This window comes from Capsicum annuum, chromosome 10, assembly GCF_002878395.1.
Source record: "Capsicum annuum cultivar UCD-10X-F1 chromosome 10, UCD10Xv1.1, whole genome shotgun sequence".
NCBI lineage: Eukaryota > Viridiplantae > Streptophyta > Magnoliopsida > Solanales > Solanaceae > Capsicum > Capsicum annuum.
Genome location: NC_061120.1, coordinates 144,804,576 through 144,827,764, shown reverse-complemented (window position 1 = coordinate 144,827,764; position 23,189 = coordinate 144,804,576). Strand labels below are relative to the sequence as shown.

The window sequence follows — 23,189 nt, the reverse complement described above, 5'->3', positions numbered from 1 at the left end:
AAAAAAATCAATGTTCGTAATTACAAATATATGCATTAAATAATATAATACGTATGTTGTCGTGATATATAAATAAAAGCATATTAGTATATATATGTAAAGAATAGACTAAATCGAATAAAGAAAACTTGTTTTAAAGAAAAGACTACGTAATATATTTAGTGTAAAAAATGTAAATTATTTAATTAAATATCTAAATCAATTTAATATAAATATTGACGGCCTAAATTTACCTAAACGCGCGACCAATACTATGTAAGTAAAAAATATCCCCGCCCAATGCCCAAAAAAATAAAATTTTCACTATAATCGCTATTTGTACAAGTGTAAGAATATAAAATACAAACAAAAAATTAAAATCTTCTTTGCATGTCATTTCCGATAAATATTTTCAATAACCTGTATAAACACTTGTAGTAAAATGTTAGTAATAAATAAACAACTATTAAAATAAATTGAGAACGTATGTGTGCATACATGTATAAAAAAATATAATTTTTCGTTAAAAGGTGGGTTTAGATTAAATTTTAAATACGTCATGGCTATGAAGTGGTTGCTGATTTATTAGCCGTCCTAAATCATCTTACCAAGATACGAATCGTAAAACTTTTTGCGTTGTTATAAAAATTTCGTCATCGCCCAAATTATTTATTTTTATTACGTATTTATATACGTAATATCCGTCTTTTTATTTGCGGAGGCCTAAAAAATCGACGGAGAATTTCTTCATTGGCCAACGATAATAACACAAATGAGAAATACCAATATAAAGCAGAGAAAATAAAATTACTAAAAAATTAAACAATATAATAGTACTTTCAAATCAAAAAGTAACAAATATGAATAATAATAAAAGGATGAAACATGGAGGCTGCATAAGAGACATGTTCACGTGGGATTAGCAAAAGCCTATAAAAAATTAAGCTAAAACTCATGAAACAAAAGAAACACATCAAAGAAGCAAACAAAGTCGGTTCAATGGGTCACCTTTTTTTAAATTTTATTTGTGTTTTCTTAATAATCAAAGTATCAACACATGAATAGGCCAACCCATCCTAAAAAATCCCAAAACAAAAATTAAAAAGAATCGGGTAGGTCCAACCCAAAACCCGGCCCATCACAAATACATTTAAAGAGAGTGTAGGATTTCCAAAATGAGCTAGGAGCAGCTCACAACAATCCTCACCGCCTCTTCTCCCTTTGCTATGGCTTTCTTCTTCAATCTCCAGCTCGACTTGCTTCTTCTTTGGGTGATAAATTCTGTTCCTTCGTGTAGCTATGTTGAATGCTTCTCCAGCTTCAAGAGTAAGTTGCTTCCTCCCCTCTTGCATCTTCTGAGTGACTTTGCTCATGCTTAACTCCATCTCCCTTTCAATATCAGCTGAGATCTCCGGTACTAAGGTGTATGAAAAGCTTTTTGGTGCACAAAAAAAGGGGTCTACTCCACTTAGGCCTGGTCATCATTTCTAGTGACGTTGCTCCTTCATTTTTGATAAAGCTGCTAAGTATTCTGTAAACTAACATCTCACTTGTACCAGTTCTGGAAGGGAGGGAGATAAAGAGATGCTCGGACCCACTGGTACCTAGATGATGCCAAGAACCAAAGCTGCATGTGTTGACAATCTGACCATGGACCTCTGATCTACTGGGAGACCTTTTTAATAGCTGGTTACTTAGGCTAAGTAGAATTTCCTTTTGTTTGTTCTCCATCTTGTACAGAAAAATGTGAAAAACTGTACTAGCCTGTCCAGTCTATAGAATGATGTGTACCTGCTAGCCTTAGATAAGATGTCTAATACTTATCACTGTTTAGTATCTTTCTAGCTATGCTAGGCAATTGATGAAATATTGTATATGTGAAAGTATTGTGCTCCACTACCATATTAGATAAATAGTCTGCTAGCTGATTACCCTCTCCGTATGTATGAACTATATGCACTTGCTTTCTTTCAATTAATCTCCATGTTTTTATTATTATGTCTTATATCTTCTATGGTATTTTCCACTCCTTGCTGAGAATCTGCTTCATTACTAGAGAATTAGTCTATATAATCACTTTATTTTGTCCTGATATGATGCAATGTCTAACTGCATTCCAAATAGAAATTGCTTCTACTTTTATACTAATTGCATCCTCAATAGTTGCTCCTACTGTATACAATAGATTCCCTTGTTCATCTCTTAGGTAAAATGTTCAAGAACTTCTCCCTGGATTACCCTTTGAAACACCATCTGTATTGTATTTTACCCATCCAGCTTTTAGAGGCTCCCACAGTACACATATAGCCTTAATTCTAGGTTTCAGCTGACTGAATTTTGCAAAATGCCTGGCCAATCTCCTAAGAAATCTAAAGCAGGTTTTCTCACCTTAAGTAACATCCTCAAATGCCTTGTAACATTCATTATCATCCTGTGTACAAATACTCCTTTTCTTTCATGCTTCAGTGCATGCCTTCTTCTCCAAAGTTCCCATATTATAATAAGCTTACCAAATGACATGAATAATCACTGGAAAAATCCATCTAAGCAAACAAATACTTATGTATAAAAATACAAACATTCAGGACAAATTTGATAACCAACAACAATAATAATAATCATGACTAACAATAATGAATAAAAATAATGAAAAAAATAGTACTCATCACCGGAATTCATGAGATTTGCCAAAAATTCACCTTCGTTCAGATTTTAAAAAAAATCAACAACCATATTTAAGGTATACAACAAGACAAAGCAAAGACCGGAGTGGCGTTGCTTTAATGGCTTTCATCGGAGCAACACCTCAAGTGTTGAGAATCCGGCCAGATCTGGCCTATTTTTATATGACTCTGGTGGAAAGGAGAAGAGGAGGGAGACGCAGTTGACGGAGATAGGGAGGCTTTGAGAGGCGGCTAGTGGTTTTGCCGGTGAGGCTCCGTTGGAAATGGGTTTCGCTGGTGGGGGAGAGCCGATAGGGGTGGCAGTAGGTTGGAGGTTTGGTGGTGGTGGGCGCCGGCCTTGGCTATTGGCGGTAGTGAATTTGGGAGAGAGAGAAAGAGGGAAACCGTTAGTTTTCAGAGAGGGAGAGAGAAAAAGGCTGATGTTTGTGTGTGTATATGCGTGGATTGTGTGTGTATTGTGTGTGTGGTGTATTTAAAAAAGGAAAAATAATATTCATATCTAATTTTTTTCCCACAAGTCCCTTAAATTAGGGATAGTAGGTGAAAATAAAGTCAAAAAATCTAAAAATGATAAGACTTCGACTTGACTAATTTATTACCCTGTGTATTAAAATAATTAAATCGCTTCACATTTGTAAGTCGTATTAAATAAGATACAAAAATATGAATGTCGATGTATAATTACAAAAAAAATATAAACAACAAATAAAAATATAATTTTCTTGAAAAAATATATTATGCTATAAATAATTAAAATTATACTACGCTATAAATAGTTGCAGTGCTATGTTGTATACGTATGCAGAGGACTGTAAAAAAAATATTAGAATAATAATAAACTGATAAAAATTTTAAAATTTATGAAATTAAAGATAATTATCAATAAATCATGTAAAATTAAAATATGATAATAAATGAGTAAAAATTGTAAAATAATGATGATTATCAATAATTTATTAACAATTGCAAAAAATATGGGAAAAATTGCATATTATGTCATTTAACGATCAAGGAGCCTAAATGCGTTAATTTTAAGTATGGAGAGCCAAAATTGAGTGTCAACAGTTTTTTCCTTTTCGTTTGAAGATATTTTAAGAAGTCTTCAAACAGAAACATTGACGTGTAGCCAATTTTTCTCAATAAAATATTATTTTTAACAAAAATTCGAGTGAACTCCAATTTAGAGTTGCTATCTCAAAAAGTCCTAGTTGAATTCAAAAAAATGACATGCAGTGCGTATAAAGATAAATAAATAAAGGCATTGCAAGATTTTAGCCAAAGATAAGCAAAATATTTAATTGAAGGCAGACAAGCATAAAAGGCCCTATTAAAGGGCAAATTAATCCAAAATGTCCAATTTTAGGGTGGACATATCCAATTTATCCACAAATTATGTGCTTGCGATACATAAAACACGAACGAGAAATTAAGCTTAATTTTATTATTTTTTCTTCTCTTTTGAGAAACTAAAGATAGCATGGTGAACTTAACTAATTAAAAAAATGGTACAACCAAAGATAGCATCCAGTGCCTAAATAGTAAAATAAGTGCATTGCGATATGTGCAAGTAAAGACAAAACATGCAGTGCTTAAATAACAAAATAAATGCATTTGATGTGCAAGTAAATGTAAAGATGATATGCGGTGCATAAATTATAAAACAAATGCATTCCGATATGTGCAAGGAAAAATCAAGATGACATGCGGTGCTTAAATAATAAAATAAATGTATTGTGATATTTGTGAGGCGTGTAGTGCCTAAATGATAAATAAATGCATTGCGATATATACGTGCAGAGCTTAAATAATAAAATAAATGCATTGTGATATGTGCCAGCAAAGGCAACTATAACATACAGTGTTGCAATATTTGCAAGGCATGCAGTACTTAAGCAATAAAATAAATGCATTGCGATGTTTATGAGGCATGCAGTGCTTAAAGGATAAAATAAATGCATTGTGATATGTGCGTTCAGTGCTTAAATGCATAGCAATATGCGTCGATAAAGGCAAAAATGACATGCGATGCTTAAGTGATAAAATAAATGATTGTGATATGTGCCAGGAAAGGCCAAGATGGTATGCAGTGCTTAAATGACAAAATAAATGTGTTGCAATATTTGCTAGGCGTGCAGTACCTAAATGATAAAATGAATTCATTGTGGTATATGTGTTCAGTGTTTAAATGTATAGCAATATGTGCCGATAAAGACAAAGATGATATGCGGTGCTTAAATGGTAAAATAAATGCATTGTGATGCGTGAAGATAAGGCAAAAATAACATGCAGTGCTTAAATAATTGCGATGCGTGCAGATAAAGATAAAGATAGTATGCGGTGCTTAAATAATAAAATAAATAAATGTATTGTGGTGCGTGCAAGTAAAGGCAAGAATAAAATGTAGTGCTTAAATAAAATAAATGCATTGCGATGCGTGCAAGTAAAGGAAATAGAATGTGGTGCTTAAATGATAAAATAAATGCATTGTGATGCGTGTAAATAAAGGCAAAAATAAAATACAGTGCTTAAATAATAATATAAATGCATTGAGATATGTGCCAGCAAAGGCAAAAATGACATGCAGTGTTAAATAATAAAATAAATGCATTGCGGGATGTGCAAATAAAGACAAGAAAAACGTATAATTCTTAAATAACAAATGATAAAATAAATACATTGTGATGCATGCAAGTAAAGGCAAAGATAACATACAGTGCAAAAAAAAAGTGCGATATGTGCAAGTAAAGGCAAGTATAAATATTAAATTGAAGAAAAACATGCACAACTGTCTTTTGGAGGGCAGACTGACCCAGTTGTCCTATTTTAGGGTGGACAAACTCATGTAAAAGATGATTATAAGGAAAAAAAATATATTTAGGAATGAAAGTGTTCATATATTTTCGATGTTGCTTTTAAAATTGCCCCATGATCGAGCTTTGAGATGCTGGGAGATGCAAGATTGTGTACTTGTTGGGGAGAAAGAATAATTATGGGGTTGTGGTGACCGAACTCTGCATAGAGCTTTCTACATATCTTGAATGCCACGAGAATGAGGTCAATATAGTTCGAAATAAAAAATAGGATAAATTTTGAGACAGTTCTCAAAATTTGCCCCAGTGTATTATTTATGTTGACATTATCTCCTTTGAAAGGAGCTTTTTTAAAAAATATCTTATTATTAAAAAAAATACACGACGTCTTCGATTATTTACAGGGACTTGAGAATGAATGACGTCTCCTATTGTCTACGGGGACTTGATGCATGACATCTTCAGTTATTTATGGAGACTGATGTTTATTGTCGTCTTCGATTGTGTATGAAGACAAGGGCACTCAACTAGTGAGGTGACTGAAATCTACTAGCCACTAGATTGGCAGGGCTATTAAAATATAAAAGGCCCTAGACTACAGAACAAATGTAATAGCCTCTCGATTGGTAGAGCTATATAAAAAAATATAAAAAATACTCAAAATGGGCACTTAACTGAAGAATAAAATGCCGGTATTTAAAAATATGTGCTTGAAGAAAAGTCAAATGTCCATATTTTAAAACTGGACGCCTTTAATAAAAAGTAAAAATGCATGTATGTGAAAGTGGGCAACTTGAATGAAATGTAAAAAAAGAATGTCTGTATTTGAAAGTGGGCGTCATGAAAAAAGAAAGGAAGAATTTTGCATTTTCTTGGCAAAAAGTACTGAAAGATGAAAAAGACACGATCGTGTCTTGACTTCAGTTGGTACCAATAATTAGTGTTTTGCGAGAATTTTGACTTTTGAAAGAGTAGCCACTTAATTTTGAAAAGGACTTAAGAAACCTTTAGAAAGTTACTTCAAATGATTCAAAACAGAAAAATCGTTTAAGTTTTGAAGATTCCGGGTAAGTGGTTCCTATTAACATTGTAGGAAGGTTTTAGACACCTAAAACGTCCGCTAACTTGCGGTTACCCTAACTGTTTGAAAATTATTTTTGACTAACTTTGAAAAATAGATGTCGGAAAAGTAATTGATTAAGGAAAAGCTTTTCGCGAAATCAGTTTTTTAGCTACTTAGTTAAGGATTTAACTAGGTTAGCAAAGAAGCACGTAAACATGTAAACAAAAAAAAGGAAAGGGGAGAAGTAATTATTTAGGTTTTTAAGCCCAAACCGTCGGCCCTATCCTAATCTCGTTGGGCTTTTGACCCGTTTTCACCTGTCCTAATTCTATGTTTTTGAACTTTTTTCGGCTTGAATTTTCACTTCACTTGTATTAAGTACAACTTTGGCTTCGAGGCCTTAAACGAATGAATAAGGAAATAAGCAAACAAATAAATAAATAACTAAAGGCGACAATGTAAATAAATAAAAATGAAGCTTTCAAGTCTCCTTTGCCGCTTCAAACAATGGGGTTTAACCCATACTTTCTTCTTCCAACTCCTCGTCTTTATATGCCATAGGATCACTTTTGAACTTAGAACTTCGGGCTTGAGTCAATGAGATGGGCCCCATTGACCCATTTAGGAATGCAAAGGGGAAGAGTCCATTTGGACTCCAAGGTGGATTCATGCAAAGCAAGGGAAATAAAGAAAATTAGTGCATGATCAACAAAAGAAAAAGGAGAAAAGGGGAAGGTAAGCTTCTTGCAATTTGAACATATGAAAATCGAAAACATAAAAAAAAACATATACTGACACAAGCCACAACTGTACGCATCAACACATACTTATACATCCAAAAGATGGGAAAATGGGTAACTATGGCGCAAGTATTATGCTATGCACATAATTTCAACATTCATAACCAAAATAGAGAAGAGGTGTATGAGAATTAGGATTAAACGTAACAACACAAGATTATATAGTACAGTCCTAGTAAACAATCGAGAACCACTTGGAAATAACAAGGCTTACTCGTATCAAATCAACATAGAAAAGTCATATATGGATTCAAAGGGAGATTTTCTATCTCAATTAATCGAGTATCCTAAAAATGGATTATCCTAGTCAAAAATAATCAAAACTATACCAGAATCCATCCTATCATGCCATTAAACATACTGGAACATATTGTCGATCAAAACAAATATAGTGGGCTTAAATGCTTAAAAGGAAGTTTGATTTTAGGGGAAAATGAAATGCCTTTCATGAAATATCAACTGAGAAGGTATAGAACTTGCATTATTCTAGGCAACAGTTTTACTTCTTTTAAATAAAAGAGACTAACACTAGGCTCATAAATTAAACCAATAAACAGAACTGAAATGGATATAAGCTACTACAAATAGTGAATCAAAGAGCTTCAGCAAGCACCATTTTAGCTAAGACAGTGAACTACTCGTCAAGGTGAAACATGCTACAATAGATCTAAGCTACCACAGGCAATAACATACTCGAAATCAGGAATCAGAGATCACAACAGTAAGTAAGATTCTTCGATAAATCAGCATTTAGAGATTAAAAAAAATATAAGGCAAAGAGGACTAAGACTAAGGTAAGAAAAGTATATCTAACTGTGAAAAACAGTCGAGCTAATATAACTAGCATTGAAAGGCGAAGATTAATGCTAAAACAATAAATTGAATTCAAAATCGCACCGAAATCAGAACCACAGTTTTAGTATGTTGGTGAACCTTTATCACAAAGTCCTATTTAGCTTCTCAGAATTCCACAACATCATATTTTCCAGCAAAATGAGATTACGACCATGACTACGACAAGCTATTTTCAGTAAAACACAAATACGATAACGGCTATAGCTGTTAGTCCCAGCGTACATAGGAGAATTGAACTACTACCACTTCATAAAGGCAAAGAAAATGAGAAAACCCCGTATGAAACATGATGAAATTCTGAGAGCCAGCAAATCCCAAATAGTCAATATTTTATTTCAACTAAGCTCCCATTGCTGTAAGTAATGTTTATACTACTAAATGTGACGGATGAAAAGATTGTGAATCGTCATAACAACATATGAGCTAACGTATCCTAAACTACAAAATCAAGGTCAAACTTAGCATATTAAGACTTTAAATAGTGAGTTATACTCCTGACCTTTTTAAGGGATTGAATGTGAAATCAGGGGCTGGTAAATATCAACAAAGGAAGAAAATAAAGTCATCGCAACAAATGAACAATCACAAAGAAATATTTCCAGTAAAGTAAGGGACTTATATGATGTATTCGTTATCCCCTTCTTAAAATTTCTTGTCGAGAGGGATTTGAGGAACATCTTCCCATGCTTACGATTAATTATAAGATAATCATGAAACAAATCCAAGAGTGAATGAATCACCAACAATAGTAAACTAGAATAATAGAAGGGTTTAAAAAACAACAAATTTGTCAATTAAAGACTACAATACTCTAGGCATAACAAGCTGGTGATTAAACCTAAAGAGTATATCTACGATAGGTGGAGTTCAAAAGAAATAGTAACCATTATTTAATGGTATTATCGCAAAACAATAAACTTTAAAGCAAATCAAAACACAATACATTAACTAGAGCAAAAACAATGAACATCACAGTAACAAGCATCATAATAAAACCTATGGCCAAGAAATGGCGTCTACAGCAAACAACCCAGCACATATGATTATCAAAACCTTATATGTAACTACAGAACGGGCAGATGAAGCAGAAAGTGATGAAATTAGAAGGATGCAAATGGATTTACCTCTTTCGGGGTGGCAAAACGGGACGACGAGCGGGTAAGGAGATCACTACCACCAGAAAGAACTTCCTCGCAATTGGCTCGCAGCTCTAAGTTAGCTGATGAACTCTCAAAATAAGAATCGGATTTCTACTAAATACTGAATTTCAACCCTCAAATTTTTCCAAAGATTTTTTTTTCAACCTAAATTTTGAAACAGTAACTCTCAAAAGAAAAATCCCCAATTCTAAAATCCCAAAACAGTGACTTTGAAATTTTTGAAACCCCAACTTAGAACCCTCGAGCGCAAAAATCCTCCCCAAAAGAAAAAATCCCAGAACAGTGACCCAAGGGGTCTATATATATAGAAGACAAATTAGGGGTCCTTTTTTGGCTTTGAAAAAAGATATTTTGAATTTTAAATCCAAAAATCTCCCCCTACAACCCATTTTCGTCTCAATTCATACCAATTTTTGGATTTGGTGGACCAATAGAATTAGGGAGAAATGAATTCTCCCCCAGACCCAATGAAAAATTGCCAAATATGTACAAATTTGTACAAGTAATCTGCGATTCACGGAGGTATCCGTTAGGGGGGAATACCTAAGCATGTTTCTAGAGGGTTCTCGAGTTTTTCTTCATACCTCCTCGCATGAGAGCCAGGTGACGCAAAAAAATAGGCGGGTTGGAGCTCGGGTCTGCGTTGAGAAAATGACTTAACGAATTTCGAGAAATATGGGTTAGGGTCGTTTGGAGGTGATTATCGATGGAAGAGGTTGTTGCGATTTGGCTGAGGTTTTACTTGGTGGAGGATTGTTCTTACTGATTTAGAGTAGAAGATGAATTGGGCCCGGGTCAGGCAAAGAGGTAGTGGGCTATTGGTGTTTGGTTACAGTGTTGGGCCTGTTTATGCTTTAAAGAAAAGCTGAAATTAAATAGGCTACTGAGTTGATTATTGTTGGGTGTTTGTGATCAAAGATAAGAAAAGGGCTGAAATTGGGGTTATTGAATAACCCCAATTAAATTTAATTAGGTTATTAAATAGCCCTAATTAAATTTAATTAGATTAGCATAATCATAATTAAATTTAATTAGATTAAAAATAACTCTAATTAAATTTAATCAGATTAAATGAATCTCAATTAAGAAATGGTAACTTTGGAAATTCAGATTGGATTACAATTTAAACGACCTATTTAAATTATAACCAAATTGAATACCTATTGGTTAATTGCATTACAATTGGGGCCAATTTGATTTCAATTGAGGTCACGTTTAATTCGTTCGCTAAATTGAATTACAATATGGCACGAATCAAGTAACAAATTAACCTCGAGTTTCTTAATTTGATAAAAAATCCAACAAATATTCCTCCAAATAAAATATTTTGAGAGCAAATCATATTTAAAACCAAGATTTTATCCATTTGAATTAATTTTCAAGTTTAATCAATAAAAAATCTAATTTTGATAAAATATTCATTTAAATAACAACATTTATACACTCTCATATATAAAAAATACAAAAAATATATATTCATTAATTAAATGATAAAATTGCCTTGTATAAATACTTTAACCAGCATTTATTTGATCAAAATAATTATTGTGATTTTATTTTAAAATTGAAGAAACTCGAAGTTAAATTGGATTGCGGAGGACAAAAATTAGGTGTCAACAATTGCCTCCCCCCTTTGGGTAGGGCGCATGCAAGTAACCCTGAACAAAGGGAGGTTGACGTTCCTAATTTTTGTACGACCACAAATTCGTTTATGAAAGAGGTTGATTTTCGCATGAGTTTTATGGAGTTATGGCCGGACCTCGGTATCAGGTTTCTAACATATCTCAGGTTATATGAGACTTCAGGCCACTTGTAGTCCATAAAGCTTGATTGTAAGCACGATTTTTAAGGAAATTTCACAAGCTATCTCGGTTTTAAAGTTTTTGAAAAAAATCAAAAAGCTGGGGAATAGAGGGATTTGAGGGGAGGTTAGAATGCAGTCGATTTTTTTACGTAGAGCCCAGCCTACATATCCCTGAGACTCAGGGAATCAGACTGCTTGTAGTTCGACTCTATCGATAGAAAAGATAGTCTTCTATTTTCAGACAATCTCTGGATCAGGATGAGTGACAAGTTGACTGAGTTGCGGAAAAATGGCTTGTAAACACTTAATCATGAATGTGGGATCCTTCACACTCATAGATAAGAAATTACCTGGACATAATTTCCAAAACTCTAAGTATGTTGTCACCTGAATTTGAAAGAAAGAGAAGGTTAACCTCGGGATGAGCGAAGAAAATATTTTAGAGTTAAAGCTGAAACCAGAATATCCCAAAATACCTACATGCCTTCTAACAGGGGTATGGTTGGATGGTGGTGGTGATCACCCTGTAGCTCGCGCCCAAAGAGTTTGACGTCTCTCTTTAGACTATGTCCCATTTTGCTGCTAAGAAAGAGTTCCATGTTGTGCTGCGTCCTATCTGAAGTCGTCTGCACCTATGGTTTTGATTTGAGATTTTCATCGTCTCAGATGCTCTCGACAATGCTTCAAACGAAAAGTGTTAGTGCTAAATATAATTTATGAAAGAGGTATGTAGTCTTTTACCATATCTCCACATAAGTTGTGGCCTGAAAAGTGGAGTCATCTTTTCGTGTACCTGTTTGGAATGAAATAACTGGCAATAGCAAACACAACAACCCTCTTGGTTGTTGTATAATTATGACATTTATTGATTTAATATGTCTTCAAAGTGGGGTGACCCTTTTGGACACCGACGATACTTTATGCAGAACGGTCTCTACAATCGTGTAATCTTGTGCTGGTGTGGCAACCCTTTGGGTACCTATATCATTTATTGCATATGGAATGATAACCTCTCTGGTTATAGCCGATGATCGATTTAAAAATTTTCTTTAAATTATCAATCTTTGGATAATCTGGCACATTATTTGATGTTGGATATGAGGTGACTTATAGATATTCTTTGAATTTCTAGCTTTTAGGTAATCCTGCACATTCTCGATGCCAGCGTTGTGTCTAGCGCATCAATAGATATATTAAATGATGATGATATGCTCGACGCCAGCATTGTGTCTAGTGCATCAACAGATATATTGAATGTTGATGATACCCTCGATGCCAGCGTTGTATCTAGCGTGTCAATAGATATTGAATGATGATGATATCCTCGATGCCAGCATTGTGTCTAGCGCGTCAACAAATATATTGAATGATGATGATATCCTCGACGCCACCATTGTGTCTAGCGCGTCAACAAATATATGAATAACCTTCTTGGGTGATGGTATGAGATGGCCCTTGCGGCAATGATATGTGATGGCCCTTACGGCAATGATATGTAATGGCCCTTGCGGCAATGGTATGCAATGGCCCTTTCGGCAATGATATATAATGGCCCTTTCGGCAATGAAATATAATGGCCCTTGCGGCAATGATATGCAATGGACCTTGCAGCAATGATATTTGATGGCCCTTGCAGAAATGATATGTGATGGCCCTTACGGCAATGATATGTGATGACCTTTGCGGCAATGATATGCAATGGCCCTTTCGGCAATGATATATAATGACCCTTTCGGCAATGATATGCAATGGCCCTTGTGGAAATGATATGCAATGGCCCTTGCGGCAATGATATGCAATGGCCCTTGTAGCAATGATATGTAATGGCCCTTGCGGCAATGATATGCAATGGCCCTTTCGGTATTTTTTAAAATAATTTTACATGACTTCATTTGTCAGCATCTTGCTTTCTACATGTACCTGTACTCTAGGTAGACGATTAGTAGACACAAAGTCGCTTTTACTAGTGACTATTTTTAGGAAACTTCTAAATACAATATTTATGAAGAAGACAAGGCGCTTTTGTTTGTCTCCCATGATCTCAAGAAATGAGATGGACAAATCAAAAGGTCCTCAATAAATGGGTATTAAACCTATTTTTAGGGCTACCCTAAAATACCATTCTTGGGCATTAATGGTCTGTTGTGGCTCTCAATTTTCTCGGGGAATTTTGAAAGAGACCTTCACTTTTGTGTATTGATCTCTGCATCCACGGAAAAATGATTAGTTTGAATGAAATTACACTGTGTTGACCTTCTTCGATCCTTGATTTGCTGCTTGCCATCTCTTGGGCATTCTGCCATATCGGGACTTCCATCCTGACACTCCATCCCAATTGATGTCTAGGAAAGTATTAAATAAGTCAGTTTTAAGATTTTTTGAAAATAGTCTTAATTTTTAGAAACTAATTTCGAAAGCTTCTGTAAAACTTTAGAAAATATCTGCCAGTCATGTCATGTACTAGCTCAACGAATGTCTTCCTTGTGGTTTTGACTATATCCAACGGATGATTTCCAAAGCTCATGATCATTGTTGGATGTTTTCTTCAAGTAGTTCTATCATAGCAAGAGATTGAGCTTGCCTAGACTTTGTCGCAGCTGACTACTTTAAAAGCTTGGCCTTAACCTCTGGTGCTGGAGAATTTGAAATATGTTCCAGCATCTGGTGGAAATTTTGAGGTCTTCCCTCAAAATTTTTGCCCCAGTTTAGAGTTGTTTGATATGATACCAACTTGAGTGGATCTGAAGTCTTTGCTGATCTTCATTCTCTTTTTCGAACGTCGATCTTCTCTTGTGAATTTTTGAGATTCCTTCTAAAAAATTTTGCCCCAGTTTCTATTTCCTGGGGTTATATGACCGAGCCGTTGGGGCGCCGACGTATCCTGTTGAAGCAGGAATCAGGTAAAACGTAGTTCAAAACTATGCTAGGGATATACAAAAGAAATTAATGGGTTGACCGAAGCCGACATAAGCCGCCTACGTATCCCTTTTATTAGGAATTCAGGTCATCACGTAGTTCATACATAAAGATAAATGATAAATTATCCTAAGGGATTAACCGAAGCCGACATAGGCCGCCTACATATCTCTTTTTTGGGAATTCAGGTCAAACATAGTTCGTACATAAAGAGAAATGATAAATTATCCTTAGGGGTTAACCGAAGCCGACATAGGCCGCCTACATATCCCTTTCTTTGGAATTCAGGTCAAACGTAGTTCATACATAAAGAGAAACGATAAATTATCCTAAGGGGTTAACTGAAGCCGATATAGGCCGCCTACATATCCCTTTCTTGGGAATTCAGGTCAAACGTAGTTTGTACATAGAGGGAAAGGATTCTAGACAGTTACATACTAGAAAACAACATTACTACGAATGCGATTACAAGTAAATTATCTAAAGAAACACGAAAACTAGAACATCCTTCAAACATAAATCTCTTTACCGCATCAGAATTGATTGGTTTGGTCCACTCTGTGCCATCCATCTCAGACAAAAGCAGAGCTCCTCGAGATAGTACCTTGTGAACTATGTATGGCCGTTGCCAGTTTGGAGTGAACTTGCCCTTGTACTCCTCTTGGTGAGGGAATATTCATTTGAGAACCAGTTGCGCCACTTCAAATGTTTAAACTCTCACCTTCTTATTAAAGGCATGAATCATCCTGTGTTGATATAGCTGACCATGGCATACAACGACCATTCTCTTTTCATCAATCGACATAAGTTGTTCATAGCGAGCACGAATCCATTCTTCATTACTTAGTTCGGCTTCTTAGATAGTCGTTGGGGAAGGTATTTCAACTTCAGCAGGTATCACCATTTTATTTCCATAAACCAATAGATTTGGGGTTTCCCCAGTGGAGGTTCGAACCATCGTGCGATAACCCAGCAAGGCGTAAGGTAACATCTCATGCCATGATATATCATTTTCAACCATCTTTATCAGGATCTTCTTAATATTCTTGTGGCAGCTTCCACGGCTCCATTTATTTGAGGATGGTATGCAGTCGAGTTGCGATGCACGATCTTGAACTGATCATAAATTTCATTTATCAAGTGACTGTTCAAGTTGGCCCCATTATCCGTAATGATTGATTTTGACACTCTAAATTGGCAAATCAGGTTATTCTTGATGAAATCTGCAACCACTTTCTTAGTGACAGCTCTGTATGAAGCAACTTCAACCCATTTAGTAAAGTAATCGATGGCAACTAAAATAAACCTATTCCCATTCGATGCTGATGGTTTTATCGGTCCGATAACATCCATACCCTAAGCTACGAAAGGACAAGGGGAACTTATCTCATAAAGCTCATATCGAGGCATGCAAATCATATCTCCGTGTATCTGACATTTTGGACATTTTTGTACATACTTAATACAATCATTTTCTATAGTCATCTAGAAGTAACCGTTTCTCAGGATATTTCTGGCAAGGGCAAACCCATTTATATGGGCCCTACAAACTCCAGAGTGTATCTCTTTTATTAATTTATTGGCTTCTCCAGCATTGACGGATCTTAGGAATCACAAATCAGGAGTCCTCCTAAAAAGAAATTCCCCACTTGGAAAGTAGTTCTTTGCCAAATGCCGGATTGTCTTCTTTTGGTTGTTACTGGCCTCTTCAGGATATACTCCAGATTCCAAATACCTCTTCATGTCATCGTACTAAGGCTTTATATCAGTCTCTTCTTTCAAGTGCGCACAATGCGCGGGTTGCTCCTTCAAGTTTATTTCTAAGGGATCAATATAACTCTGATCTGGATGCTGAATCATGGAAGATATGGTGGCCAAAGCATCAACAAACTCATTTTGTATCCGCGGGATATGTCTGAAATAAATTTTTTGAATCTTTCGCATAATTCTTGCACTAGCTCCACATAAGGAGTAATCTTGGGATTTTTTACCGCCCATTCTCCCCGTACCTGGTGAATCAGCAAATCTGAATCTCTGATGACTAACAATTCATGAACACCCATATCAAGTGCCAATTTGAGACCCAGGATGCAAGCCTCATATTCAGCCATGTTATTGGTGCATGGGAAACGCAACTTAGCAGTTATCGAATAATGTTGGCCCGTCTTTGACTCCAAAACTATTTCGATTCTTGAACCTTTAAAGTTGATCGCCCTACCAAAGAATAGCCTTCATCCGGGGTGAATCTCTGTAATATCTTCCCCTACGAACAAAATTTCCTCATTTGAGAAGTAAGTTTGAAGTGGCTCGTATTCCTCATCAACCGAATTTTCTGCCAAATGATCCACTAAGGCTTGCCCCTTGATTGCCTTTTGGGTTACGTACTCAATGTCAAACTCACTCAGCAACATTTGCCACTTGGCTAGCTTTTCTGTAGGCATGGCCTTCTGAAATATATAGTTCAACAGATCCATTCTCGAGATAAGGTATGTTGTGTAGGACGACAGATAATGCCTCAACTTTTGTGCTGCCCAAGTTAAAGCATAACATGTCTTTTCTACAAGAGTGTAACGGGTTTCATATGGTGTGAATTTTTTACTCAAGTAGTAAATAACTTTTTCTTTCCTATCGGTCTCATCATGTTACCCGAGGACACATCCGAAAGTATTTTTTGAGACTGACAAATAAAACAACAATGGTATTCCTTCTCTTGGTGGCACTAAAACTGGCGGTCTAGACAGGTATTCCTTTATACGGTCAAAATCTCTCAGGCATTCTTCTGTCCACTCATTCAATGTATTTTTCTTTAACATCTTGATAATTGGCTCGGATATGACTGCCGATTGAGCGATGAATCTGCTAATGTAATTCAAACGACCCATGAAACTCATGACTTCCTTCTTGGTCCTCAGCAGTGGCAAGTCCTGAATTGTCTTGATTTTGGATGGGTCTAGCTCGATGCCTCTTCTGCTGACTATGAACCCCAACAATTTCCCTGATGGTGCCCCAAAAGCACACTTAGCAGGATTTAACTTCAAACCGTACTTTCTTAATCTATTGAAGAATTTCTCCAGATTAGTCAGATGATTTGAACTCTCGTGGGATTTGATAATTACATCATCCACGTACACCTCAATCTCTTTATGAATCATATCATGAAAAATCGTCGTCATAGCCTCATATATGTTGCAACCGCGTTCTTGAGACCAAATGGCATTACCCTGTAATGAAAAACACCCCAGGGCGTAATAAAAGCCATTTTTTTTGCATCTTTCTCAACCATCAATATCTGATGATACTCGGTGAAACAATCAATGAATGACTGCATTTTATGCTTTGTACAGTTATCAATGAGGATGTGGATGTTGGAAAATGGAAAATTATCTTTAGGATTGGCATTATTCAAGTCTCTATAGTCAACACATCTTGCCGTCCTTTTTCGGCACAGGGACAATGTTGTCCAACCACGTCGGATATTTTGTGACCTCCACAACCTTAGACTGGATTTGTTTTGTCACTTCTTCCTTGATCTTTAGACTTAAATCTAGCTTGAATTTTTTAATTTTTTGCTTGATTGGAACAAACTCCGGATTTATCGACAACTTATGCGACACAATCCTGGTGCTCAATCCCGACATGTTATCATAGGACCAAGCAAACCCGTCAATATATTCCCGAAATAGGTGAATGAGCTCTCTTTTGTGCTTCCGCCAGGTGGACACTGACACTTGTTTCTTTGATTTCATCATGATCTTCGAGGTTAACTGTTTCAGTTTCTTCCAGGTTGTGTTTTTTCTGATTCTCAAACTCCTCCATATCTTCAACTAATTGTTCCTCATCACCATCCTTCCAATCATCATCTTTCCCTTTATTTTATTTGTTTAAACTTTGACATGACATGACATTGGTAGATTTTAAGTTGTTGTTACTGTAAGGGACAAACAAACCAAGTTAGATGATAACAAGATAATAACAAAATATATGACTAGGAGTGTTTTAGAAATAATAGAATTTTCTAAATAAATGAAGTCCTTTTCATTAAAATTTGAGAGACAATTACAAAATCATGGCTCATGACTTGTGCAAATACAAGTCCATGCCTTTTTGAAAGCAGTAAAATACGAAAACAAAGTTTTGAGATATAAAAGGTAGATCGTGGGGCCTCCTCCGGATCATCACCAATTTTAAAAATGATTATTAATTGCCCTTTCATCTACCACAATGGGAGACGGGTTATTAGTGGAGTGGAGGTCTAGTTTTGCAGGGCCTCCCCTGGCGCAATCTGCTTCACCCCGCTGGACTTTGGGAGATCTTCTGGTACAACATTGCATCCCTCGAACAAATCTTCTATCCCATACCTAAAACCATCACCATCTGACACCTTTCGTATAGGAAATGGCTGGAACAGGAGTGGCAAGGGCCTAAACAGACTCTTCTCTGACTCATCCTCAACCCTATCCTTCTTGGTAGGGTGATATTCTAACCCATACTTAGAGCCATTCTCTGGGATCGAAATAGGCTCTATAATTCCTTGTAGATCCTTACCCAAACCTCAACTAGTATCGAGCTTATTTATTAACATCACATTCACAATCATTTTGTAGACAGAAGGCATTGGCACTTTGGACGTTAAATCCCTGTCCACAGAATTTACAATTTCCATTGTATAGAAATTGCTACCTTTTGGAACATCTTCAATCACCGGGACATAAGCATTGGGATAATCCACTTGATTTCCTTATCCTTGGATGAATACTTTATGATTCTCTCAAATAAACTTCAATAATTGATGAAGGGGTGACGAAACTGCCTTTGCACCATGTATCCATGGTCTTCCTAAGAGAAAGTTGTAGCTAGGATGGATATCCATAACATGAAACTTAGTTTTGAACTCAGCAGGTCCCATTTGGATGTACAAATCAATTTCTCCTATGGTATCTCTCTGCCCTTCATCGAATGCTCTCATATTAACGTGGCTTTGACGAATTTTCCCTAAATCATAGCCCATTTGAATCAACGTAGAGAGGGGGAAGATATTTATAACAGATCCATTGTCTATTAATACCCAATTAATCATATAATCTCAGCAAATAATAGTGACATGCAGGGCTTTGTTGTGCATCACTCTTTCAAATGGTAACTCTTTATCACTGAATGATATGCGATGATTCCCTATAATGTTTCCTACCATCGCAGTCAGGTTCTCAACACTCGTTCCTTCAGGAATATATGCTTCATTCAAAACATTCGATAAAGCTTATCGATGGTATTGTGAACTCATTAATAGTGCCAAAATAGAGATTTGGGCTGGTATCTTCTCTAAATGTTTCACAATTGAGTAATCTTTTGGTTGCATATGTATCCAAAATTCCTTAGCCTCTCCTTCAGTGATTGGCCTTTTTTGTGAATCCTTTTTGTTCGTCAATTCCTCAGGGATATAGCATCGTCCCAACCGCGTTATCCCTTGGGCAATAGCGGTCTGTACAATGAATTCCTTCCTTGATGGGGAAGGGTGCACCTGACTTAGAGCTGTCATCACTATAAACGGGGATTTCTCATTGACACTTAAGGCAGCCACAACCCTCTCTATCTTTCCTACCTCTTTTGCCCTTTTGGGTTTTTCAGAGTTCACCTCAGTAATGATCTTGCTAGACGCCCATTCACCCTTAATTTCAATCATATTAACTATAGGTCCCCCATGATTGGGCGATGGATTACTGTTAACATTTGGTGTAGGTGCCTGAAGCGTAATGACCTTCTGATCGATTAAATCCTGGATCCTATGTTTCAGGTAGATACAATCGTCAGTACTGTGCCCCACTGATCCTGAATGATAGGCACAATGTTGACTTGCATTAAAAAATTGAGAGTTGGTATTGACAGGCCTTGGCTGTATTGGTTGTAAATGACCAACATTCTTCAATCTTTCAAACAATTGGGTGTGACTTTCAGCTAATGGGGTGAAGTTTTGGGGAGTTTTCTTTTTGTGGTTTGGACGTGGGGGGTTATAATGGATTTGATTTTGTAGGAGGAGGTACTTGGTGGTAATTTAGAGGTGCTTGGGAATTTATTTGGTTATTTGGAGGAGTGGATTAGAAATAAGACTGATAATTTGGATGTGGAACTGGGTTTTGGGGAAAGATATTTGGCTGTGGAGCTTGGTATGAGGATTGGAGGTTTGGGAGTGGAGCTTGGTATTGGAGGGAGATATTTGGCTGTGGAGCTTGGTATTGGGGGTGGGCATAGAATACATGTTGAAGGCTTGGTGTTGGCGGAGAAGAGAAAACATTCCTAGAGTTGAACGTCTTTTTCATTTTCGCAACAGAATCAGTAGAAATTGCACCTATATCTTTTTTTTTCTTCTTTGAGAACATGACAGTCCCAGATGACACAATAGAATACGACGTCGTGGTTTTGGCAATTTTCCCTATCCGAATGACTTCTTTCAATGATTCTCCTATTTTTACCAAGATGGCAAAAGTTGCCCTGACAGCGGACACCATCCTGGTATAATATTCTCCTTCTTGAGCACGAGAGAAGACGGATACCATTTCTTCATCAAACGTGGGGATTTGCACTTTGGCAGCTTCTTTTCTCCAACTAAAAGCAGAGTCTTAAAAACTCTCATCATTCCACCATTTGATCCGATCTAGTGAATATAGATCAGGAACTATTTCATTGTTGAATGCAAACCTATCAAGGAAACCCTTGGCCAATGCTTTCCAACCAGTCCATCTTTTCAGCTCTTGAGACATGAACCATTCTAAGGCTTCACCGCTTAAACTTTAACTGAATAGGCGCATAAAAAATGCCTCGTTTTTCCCTGTCCCTATAAGTTTCTCACAGTACCTTCTCAGATGGGTCATTGGGTTTCCGATACCGTCAAATATTTCAAACTTAGGGACTTTGTACCCATCTGGTAGGTCTACTTCTGGGTGAACACATAAGTCGTCATACCCCAAACCGTCATGGTCCCTGGATCCATGAGACTCTTTGATCCTCCTGATCTCTTCCTTCATAGCTAGCAAATTTCTTTCATCCTCAGTCTTTCACTCTCTCTTCTACTCCTCGTAATGGTCCATCTCGAGATTAGAAAGGGGTTCATAGATATCAGGGGATATGATAGCCTGAGGGAGATTTGAAAGAGGGGCTTGATTTTGCGTATAAAAAGAATTTAGTTGGTAAGTGGGGAGGATGTTTTGGAAATGGGAATGATTCTGTGGACTTTACGAGTAGTTTGGCAGAATTTGAGAGGGGTTTTATAGATTTGGAAATGAATTTGGGGGATTCGAAGGTAGGTTTGACATATTTCGTGGGTTTGAGAGTGAATCTTACGAATTTGGGAATTCATTTTGTTGATTTGAAAACGCATTTTGAGGATTTGGGAATGGATTCAGAGACAGGTTCTGTGGGGTTAGAGATAGATTTTGCGAATAGTAAGTGTCTGGGTTATTTTCATGATTTATATTTTGGAAAAATGGGGGAGTGGAGATGGACGATACGTTATTTGGCTGATCCCCAAGAGTAGGGGTACTGAGGGGAGAAATTTGGAGTGGAGTCCCGTGTTCTCCCGAAACGGGGACATTGATGGTGATGGCCAAGTTAGCCAAATCCCGAGTGCAATTTATTTCTTCCTAAAGCATTTCTAAATTTCTCATAAGGTCCGCAATCATCTCATTCTGTTCCACTATCACATTATCCCGGATAGTCAGTGCCCTTTCTTCGTCATTTTTTGTCATTTTTGAATGATGGTCAGAGGATGGGATTTTGTGCACTTTCGATCGGGTGAAGTAGGGATGTTCTGCCAGCTTATATCAACACAGAGTAATTTCTATTATCTATAAAGTAAAACAACTCAAAGGCAGATGTGTTAGTTTTCATATGTGATAAGTAATGCAAAATATTTGACAGGAAATAACCACATAAAGTTGTTCGAGTCATAGCCAAATTCATCCATAGGACATAGTGGATAAACTTGCCTTTGATCCAAACAAATTCACATAAGCACATAAAACAGTTATATCACACAAAAACATTATAATAACGTGTATCCTAGCTAGGGTGACCCTTTTTGAGCCAAGGGTTCATGCCTAATGATTTTTGAAGAAAATATATGCTTCCTCGAAGTCAATCCATTAACCCTCAACTTATATAGACACGAAAAGGGGCATAAATTCTTACAAAAGATAATGAAAAAGGGATACAATCTTTAGTGAAAATGGGAAATAACATGAAAGAAGATAAGTTCCCGCGCAGGTGAAATGGAAAAACTAGCTACTAGAGGCTCCTTCGTCTGCCTTTGCTTTCCTTGCCTTGTTTACCTCCTGTGCTATTTGATACCTATTGATGATAAGATGACTCCCGCATAATTATGCCTTGCTGTTGTAAGTCATATACTATCGAGTTGAGAGGCCATGCTATCATCCAAATTGATTAAACACTTCCTAGCATCATCAGCCTCTTGCCTAGCTCTTTTCAGCTCTTCCCTCATCTTGTAGCCTGTGGAACCGAACTTGATGCTCAGATTCTACATCCACAACGCGAGTGGGCATATTTGGCCCTAGAATTAATGCTCCAATGAGGCTCTTTTTCAACCAATCCTTGTAAATGTTGCTGACTTCAGGGTCATGCTCTATACGAAAAGTCACTTCTGTCTATCTTCTTCTTCTCCATCCATTTATCATGCCGTCTTTGAGCGGAGACTCACTTTCGTCGTATTCGGTGAAAAACCTAAGCATGGAATCTATTTGTGGTGCCTTCTGCTTAATCTCGATTTGCCTAAGAACTCTAGCAGGATTGTAGGGACGGGTCCCTCTGAGATCGGAAAGCACTAGGAAAGGCCACTTGCCCCCTCGAATGGTGTATTTTCCTGAACGAAGAGTGTTAATGGACCATTTCACATCGTTATCACTTAATTCCCCAAAAGTCTTAAACCAAAATTTGTGAGATACTTTCCTTTTGAACTTGTGTAGAAACAACCACATGTCATGCGAAGCCAGCATATCCACCCTTGTTTTATGATCAGGTCGTACCGTTCTTGAATCCTTTACCAAATTCTTCATCATCCACCATTGTACTATGAGGTTGCAACCTTGAAAGAAATGATTTTTGACTTGAC

The 23,189-nt window shown here is 36.6% G+C and overlaps 1 long non-coding RNA gene across 1 annotated transcript; it reads left to right on the top strand.

Moving 5' to 3' along the window:
- Positions 1 to 440: 440 nt before the first annotated feature.
- Positions 441 to 1,977, top strand: LOC124888138. The gene is made up of 2 exons (XR_007046181.1): positions 441 to 1,305; positions 1,382 to 1,977. It is a non-coding gene; the product is annotated as an uncharacterized LOC124888138 (long non-coding RNA).
- Positions 1,978 to 23,189: the final 21,212 nt, after the last annotated feature.